This window comes from Zalophus californianus, chromosome 13 (assembly GCF_009762305.2).
Source record: "Zalophus californianus isolate mZalCal1 chromosome 13, mZalCal1.pri.v2, whole genome shotgun sequence".
In the NCBI taxonomy this organism is placed as follows: domain Eukaryota; kingdom Metazoa; phylum Chordata; class Mammalia; order Carnivora; family Otariidae; genus Zalophus; species Zalophus californianus.
In genome coordinates this window covers 57,363,098-57,372,195 of record NC_045607.1, presented here as the reverse complement: position 1 = coordinate 57,372,195, position 9,098 = coordinate 57,363,098, and positions in this window count along the sequence as shown.

The following is a 9,098-nucleotide window of genomic DNA, read 5'->3' as shown; positions in this document are numbered from 1 at the left end:
CTGTTAGGGAAACCAAGGGAAGAGTTTATTTTAAGAAGATAGTGGTCAATAGTGTCCAGAGGTAAAAGTGTCAAGAAAGAGGATTAATGAAATGTCATGTGTGAATTTGTGACATCAATATCACTGATAAATTCAGTGAGAGCTGCTGCATTAGAATTGTTGTAAAACCTGATGAATTAGGCTTATGAATAAATGAGAGCCAAAGAAATGGAAATTCAGGGGCATCTGGGTGGCTTAGTTGGTTGAGCAACTGCCTTTGGCTCAGGTCATGATCTTGGAGTCCTGGGATCAAGTCCCACATCAGGCTCCCTGCTCAGCAAGGAGTCTGCTTCTCCCTCTGACCCTCCCCCCTCTAATGCTCTCTCTGTCTCATTCTTTCTCTCTCAAATAAATAAATAAAATCTTTTTTTTTAAAGAAAGAAATGGAGGTTCAAATTCAACAACACTTTCAGGAATGTTTGAATGCAAATGGAGGCAAGAAATGTAGCTTCAGAGAAGTAAGTGCTTGAATGTGGGATGTATTTTATACAAATGGGACAGTTGTGGGAATATTTAAAAGACAATAGGAAGCCTCCATATCTTGGCTATTCTAAATGATGCTGTAATAAACGTAGTGATACATATATCTTTTTGTATTAGTTTTTTTGTTTTCCTTAGATAAATACCCACTGGTGGAATTACTGGATCGTATGCTATTTCTATTTTTAAATTTTTGAGGAAACTCCATACTATTTTCAACAGTAATTTTACCAGTTTACACTCTCACCAACAGTACAGGAGAGTTCCTTTTTCTCCACATGTATACAATGGAATATTATGCAGCCATAATAAGAATGAGATCTTGCCACTTGTGACAACATGGATGGATTTGGAGAGTATTACACTAAGTGAAATAAGTGAAACTAAGAAAGATAAATACCATATAATTTCACTCATGAGTGTAATCCAGAAAATAAGACAATAAACAAAAAGCAGAATCAGACCTATAAATACAGAGAACAAACTGATGGTTGCCTGAGGGAGGGGGTGGTGGATGGACAAAATGAGTGAAGGGAAGTGGGAGATGCAGGCTTCCAGTTATGGAATGAATAAGTCATGAGAATATAAGATACAGCATAGGGACTATAGTCAATGATATTGTAATAATGTTGTATGGTGACTGATGGCAGCGACACTTGTGAGCATAGCATAATGTATAGAGATGTTGAATCACTCTGTTGTGCACACAGAATGAAAGAAACATTGCGTATCAACTATACTCAAATAAAAAAATTTAAAAAAATAAGAGACAATGTGATGATTCAATTAGATAGCAGAGGTAAATCTAAGAGGGAGAGAATATCAGCAGTATAAACTCTTTGAGATATGAAAGTACATGGTATTGCAGACTCTGCTGGTTGCTTATCCGATTTCTATTCTCTTCTACACAACCAGATTCTTAGATTTTTCAGCATGATGATGTTCCCAGTTAAAATAGTCATCTCCCTTGATTTTATTGTTGTTAAGTGTGATCTTGTGATGCATTTAACTGAAGATATGTAAAGGGATGTCATTATTTAGGATTCCAACAATGTTTATTAAAAGATCAAAGCATATTTTCTACTTGGGAAAGATCCCTTGGACTAAGGAGATAAATATTCCAATAGGAGGAATATTAGATAATTATCCATGTGGTCATTGAATGTATCCAGGATAAAAACATGGCTTGAGTTGAGAAATGAAAAGTGTGGTTGAAACATTTAAAGTCAAATGTGAGGATTTTGATGAATGAGGGTAATCAAGATACAGATAACTAATTGCTACAAGGAGGAAGATTGGTATCAGATTGGCATCAGAGGAATGAGCATGGGCATCAAAGGAAGCAAAATTATTTTCAACAAAAAGGGGGAAATAAATTATAAAAGGAATGGGGATCAAGGACACCTCTGTTAACTCTGAAGGATATAAAGTATTGGATAATAAAAGCTTCAGTTTAAGAGGAAAACAATGGAAATGACAGGTTCAGAAAAGAACTAGGTTTTGCTTCTGACATGGAAGTGATCATATTGTTTCAAAAAAGTTTTAGAATAAAACAAAGTTTGCTTTTTACAGAGTGGCACTTCTAAGAGGTATAGCAGGAGAGTATTTTGGGTGGAGTGACTTGGGAAATCAGAGTTAAGGGCAAGGAAATACTAAAGTGAATGATAATGAGTCAAATGATAATAGTTGGCCAATAGTCTTCTATCCCGCAATTTCTAATGTTTCTACCAAGATTAAAAATTTTAAATATGGCATTATAATTATGAATGATATTTCTTCCTATTTATGTTATCTTTCTATTATATTAGACAGTTTTTATTATAGAGTAAAAGAACAAAAACAAAATATCGGATCTTTGTAATTTTGTCTCATTTCAATCTTTATTAGTTTACTAAAAACAATACACCATTCCTTTTGTGCTTTTTAATTTACTTTGTCTCTATGACTTGTGATATCATTTCATCTTACCTTTTAGTTTGTAGCCTTATAGTTTCCTTTATTAACATAATTACTCTGCTTCTTACTTGTAATCTTCCATTATGATCTTCTCTCCACTGTTTTTTTTCCCCGCTCCTACATCTACCAGCAATTTCACTGTTAGGTTTTTTGTTTGTTTGTTTGTTTGTTTATCCATATGGAACCTTTTTGTCTCCCTGGGAGCTCTTATGAATTCACTGTGTCCAAAAAAAAAAAAAAATTCACTTCAATTCCTAAGCTTTTAGTATTAACTAGAATCCACTGTGGAAACATAATTTTAGCAAATACTTCCATTTCCCTATTTAATTTCTTTTCTTTATAAATAGAAAGATTCAACTTCATTTATTTTATTTAAAAAGTGTCAATTTTTAATTCAGTGGGTACCTTGCCAGTAACTACCATGCATATTCAGTGTATTTCAGCAAGTATTTATTATGAGCTAAATACATGTAAGTTTCAAGACTAGATACTAAGGAAGAAAAATGTGAAATATCTTTCAAATCTTCATTATCTTGGGCAAGAAGCACATGTCTATTTAAGAAATCATACCCTAAGGAAGACAGTCATTTATGTCATAAGAAAAATAAAAACACAGCCTTTGATTTGCACAGAGAGGTGCAGAATTATGATGAGGTGGTCTGTTAGGAAATGAACTGGGTATGCAAAAAAATAACTCTGTTGAGACAAAGAAAGAGGAGGAGAAGGGTGAAGATGAGAAGGAGAAAAAGAAGAATAATAGAAATATGTCATGGGAAAGGAGGAGAGGGTAAGAACTCAACATAGAGAAAGGAAAGACATGGCAACTTATGAAAATAAAGACTGTTGAATCACAGACATGTACCTCTGAAACAAATAATACATTATATGTTAAAAGAAGAAGAAGAACAGGAAGAAGAAGAAGAAGAAGAAGAAGAAGAAGAAGAAGAAGAAGAAGAAGAAGATAGCAGGAAGGGAAAAATGAAGGGAAGAAATCGGAGGGGGAGACAAACCATGAGAGACTATGGACTCTGAGAAACAAACTGAGGGTTCTAGAGGGGAGGGGGTGGGGGGATGGGTTAGCCTGGTGATGGGTATTAAAGAGGGCATGTACTGCATGGAGCACTGGGTGTTATATGCATTCATTCCGATGAATCATGGAACACTACATCAAAAACTAATGATGTAATGTATGGGGATTAACATAACATAATAAAAGAAAAGAAAAGAAAAGAAAATCAGCAAATTCTGAACAAGGCACTTTCATCCAATGGGAAGTAGCTGTGGCTGGACCACAAGGGGTACAGAGTAGAAACAATTTTGGAAACCAACTGGGAAATATCTTGAACGTCCTTTTATGGCATTTGACAGATTTCAACATGGCTGTGTTAGGTTTGCCAAAATCAAGCAAGACTTTGTTAAGGACACAATATACTATATAAAGAGAATTCTAAATGTAATTTGCAATCCTTTATGCCAACTTTCTACAACAGCATTTAATCATTGGATAGTGATTTTATTTTTAAAATATATTCAAGTGTTGTGATCTGTGAGAACATCATTATAGTATGCAAAATTAGAAATAAAAAGCAAGTAGCATAATTCATATATACTCTCATTCTCTAAAAAACAAATACTTGTAAATAATGGTTATTCTATTTAATGTTTAAGAGATTACTGCTTTTTTTAGTAGATGAACACAGATGAATTTAATACATTCAGTTAAGTAACACTCATTATTCACCTGCTTAGTGCTGTTAATATCATATTAGGTATGCTAATTTATACAATTAACCTTATATAATTAGTTTAATGACCTTGTCTAACAGGGCAGTATATTAGTTCATTGATGGAGTAAATGAAGAAGTCTCAAATCTGAAGTAACTTCTTAGAAAACTCATTATTATTACAATATACACTTTCTTTTTGTTTTTTTCTCTATCAGTATTTAAAGTTATTATTTAAAGAAAATAAATCCTAACAGTATTGTTCAGAATCTCCCAAAATAATTTAATTTGTTTCTGGTTAGGTAGAGAATTCATATTATTCAAGAAGAACAAGTGCTGGAAAAATCATTATTCAAAGTAAAAGCTGATTTATTTCAGTCTTTTCAATTAGAGCCTTTTAGGAAAAGAAAGACAATAAATGCACTAGTAAAGCAGTATCTATTTGTGTATTAAAATTAAGACAACATATGCAATTTTTGTGCTTCATTGCCCAACACATGCTGATGGAGAGAAAAAAGCTTGTGAAAGGCATTAACTGGGTAATAGGTTCTAGAAATATTGGCTTGGTGACAAACTACTAGATCAATCAACTCAGCACAACAAAAGCATTGTGTTCTAAATAAAGTCAAGGCAGTAAATATGGGCAAACTAAAATATAACTTATGATTTTAGTCACAAATTTCTATCAGATCATCTCATAGGTACTTGAAACTACATATGCAGAACAGAATTCATTATCTTTTTTCAAAAAAAAAAAAAAAACTCAACCATTTCTACTGTACTACCTCCTCCCAGAAGAGCTGCGTTGTTCAGGGAGCTGGGAACTTTGAAGTTGTAATCAAATGTTCACTCTGGCTCATTCTTTACATTCAATTTATTATCAATTTGTATGTTATGATGTTCGTTCTGTTCTATTTGATCCTATCCTATCCTAATCCATTCTACTTTATTCCATTTCTTTAAAATACCATCTCTTTTTTTCTCACTTCCATGGCTCTATTTCTTATGTGCGTTAAAATGTAACTACAAATTAACGTGGGTTAAAACTCTCTTTATGTCCAGCTGCCCCTAATCTCTGCTTCCTGAGAGGCTTCTTAACACAAACCATTCTTTTACTATTTTACTCAAAATAAAGAAATGTTTCCATTCTTTCTTTTAAAGATTTATTTATTTATTGGTGGAGGAGCAGAAGGAAAGGGAGAGAGAGAATCTCCAGCAGACTCCTTCCTGAGCAAGGAGCATAATGGGCAGCTCAATCCCAGGATCATAACCTGGGTCAAAATCAAGAGCTGGTCACTCAACCAACTGAGACACCCAGGTGCCCCGTATTTCCATTCTTCTTAGGGAAAAAAAAACTCCTTGGTAAGGATTTTAGATCTTCTGCTAAGATACCAAGCTACCTTTCTGGATTCATCTTTTCAATAAGTTCATTTTCAATAAACTCATTCAAACCCTTCCAGAACCCTACACTTAAACCGTAATGTATCTATCATCTTCAACCTCTTGAAAATGCCAGCTTCTGTCATACCTCATATTTTGCTTATGTGTTTTGCTTGCCTAATTTGCTATGTTATTCTTTTCTTTAAGAATATCCAGTGTCTTTGATGCAAAATTGATTTCTGTAACTGATAATACTCATGCATTCCCCCAAATCCAAAGTTGCTTTCAGAGTTTTATTGGACATACGGCTTGTCTGCCAGAAACTACCTTTCCCTTGTTTCCTTTGAAGCTTTGTGTGCCACATGAATAAATTCTGGCTAAGTCAGAGGGGGAGATGAACCATGAGAGATGATGGACTCTGAAAAACAAACTGAGGGTTCTAGAGGGGAGGGGGGTAGGGGGATGGGTTAGCCTGGTGATGGGTATTGAGGAGGGCACGTTCTGCATGGAGCACTGGGTGTTATGAACAAACAATGAATCATGGAACACTGCACCAAAAACTAATGATGTAATATATGGTGATTAACATAACAATAAAAAATAAAAAAAAATTCTGGCTAAGAAGGTGTCAAGAGAAAAAAAAAAGAACACAATTTCAGTGCCATGTCATTAAAAGAAAATTTCACTCTCTAATCTTCTTCCTCCTTTTAACGGTGAAAAATGTAGATATAATGACAGTAAGCCGATTTTAATCATGTGTATTAAGTCAGCAGAAGAACAAAATAGTGTCTGGGTCCCATTGTTATTGCTTGTACTGTCTGGGTTTCAGCTCTGAACAATTTGGTTATTTTTACAAAGTTATGTGAAAGGAAAAATATGTATCTTATTTAGAACACTATATTTTGAGATCTCTTCATTATATCAGATGAGTGATTCTCAGAGTATTTCTCTGCATTTTTTTTTTTTTTACTGTGTATGTCATGTTAGAACATTCAAGTTGTAATAGTAAAAGTTTAAGGGCTTCAAGCAGAAAACCTTTGCTTCTTAATCATGATTTTGCTACTATTGATTTTTCTAATGGTGATTCTTGGTCTTAGTGTGCAATATTATTCTAACAGTTATCTATTGCTGCATAACAAATTGTCCAAATATTAGAATTTTACAATACATATTTACTGTTATAATATCTGCATGTAGTTTATTTGAGTTCTCAGACTCAGGGACTCTCACAAGCCTGTGATCAAAGTGTCATCCAAGATGCAGTTTTATCAATATTTGATATTGATAGGATCCAAAATCCACTCAAGCTCAACTGGTAGTTGTTGGCAGCATTCAGTTGTTGCAAGTTTTTGGATTCGACTGGGGGCTTCAGTTCCTTGCTGGCTGTTTGCCAGAGACTGTCTTCAATTCCTTTTAATACAGTGTTGTCCATAAGGCATCTTAGAACATGGCAGCTGACTTCATCAATTTGAGCGAGTGGGAGCAAACAAGAAAGAGAAAGTGAATGTGAACAAAAAAGAAGTCACAATGACTTACAATCTAATCCTGGAAGGGCATTCTGTCACATTAGAATAAAATCATTAGATCCAATCCACACTTGAAGGGAAATGATTCTAGAAAGGTTGAATTACAAGGAGGTGGAAATCATTGAGAGGCATTTCAGAGGCTAACATAACGATTTTCTGAAGTGCTTGTTAAATATGAAGATTTCATTGCTTCATTCCCATTGATTGTGTTTTCTCATATCTTGGGGTTGGAGTAATGGCCACTCCAAGTAATTTCGATGGAAAAAGACTAATTATAGAGTGCTCTAATTTTAAAATGTTCAAAATTATTAATAAAATTAGTAAAATAGTCAACTCCCAGACATAAATGAATTTTGATTCTCATAATGTATTGCAATTAAGTAGTAATCATATAGCTAACAAAAATCAGGAGCTGTATTTCTGTAGCCTACTTGGGAGAAATAAATACCTCAAAATCATATTATTATTAAGTATATTTAGTTTTCTGCTATCCATTAAAATTGAAGATATAATTTTCAGGCAATGCTCTGTTTATTCATCTTATTGAGCATACATTTTGGATACTGAAAATCTATTATTAAGAAAAGCACAAAAGCAAATTTTAAAAATAGCATACAATGAAAAAAATTCAAAGTTTTATGAATGTATTTGAGATCTTTGTCAAACAGTGGGTGTGCAAAGATGAAGTTTTTCTGTTTTTCTATATTTGTAGGTTCCAGAATATAGAGAATTAGATAAATCAAAACACATACATTGATAGAGTTGTAAATATATATAGATATATAGAATATAGGTAGTGACATCTGAAAATCACATGAATATTTCCATTCATAAACAAAAGCATTCTAATCTGTAACCAACTCAAGGATATTTCTAAAACCTCCCTGATTTCTCTCCTGTTTTTTTTTCTCTTCCCTTCCTTTCCCTTCTCTTACTCTGCACATTCTTTTGGCAGTATTATCCACCCCCGTTATTGCTATTACTATGTATATAATCGCAACTTAAAACTCTCTCTTCAACCCAAAATTTATTCATAAAACAAAATCATTTATTCAGCTTCTTGCATCTCTATCTGGGTTTTATTGAAGATTCTGCTTCCACTTTTCCTACCAATTCTACTAATTGCATGTATGAATTTTTTTATACATGATATCCTTAAAAACCTGCACAATTTGCAAATGAAATAATCACTTATACATTGTTGTCTAATCAACATTTAAACATACAAAAGTAACCTTGTCTTGAAGGCAAAAAATAAAAGAAAAAAACAAATCTAATAGCCTCCCATTGATCTTATTACTCTTTGCAATTATGACTTTATTTCTTTCATTTCCTTTATGAACAAACTTCTGGAAAAAGCAGCCCCAATCATCTATGACCATGTTCTCAACTCCTACTCCAATCTAGTTCTCATTCACATCACAACACTGAAACTTCTACAGATTACCAACAGCCTTGTCTTACTAATTTTTCAAGAGTGTATATTTTGGATCTGCTGCTTTTTTACTTTTTCATTACAACTTAATTATTCTAATCATTGCTCTCTTTTGAATTACTCTTCTCTACATCTTCTATTTGTCCTCCTAATTTATTTTCATGTGCCACGCACATTTTCATCTTTCTCTGTTCTGACCTAGGTTACTGAATCTATTATTTCTGCTTGTATTTCAGGGGGAGTGAGGAAGACCGAACCAGCAATGTGCTCAGAAGATCGAGTCTATACAATGCCACTCTGTTAATAATGCACCCTGTCTCAATAGACTATCAAGTCTAAGTCTGAATTGTAATCTTAAAATGTTTTTAAGAATCCTTTTTCTCTCCTTATCAATCTTGCACTTGCAGATTGAGTTGAGAGTCAAAAAGAACTTAATAACTTACTAGTCTATGTGACTGGTCTCCTTCTTTTCCCACTTAGCAAACACCTGAAAAACCAATACTAACAAATAAGCTTTCCATGAAAAACATAGTCCTCAATTTCTTAGTACTAGTTTTG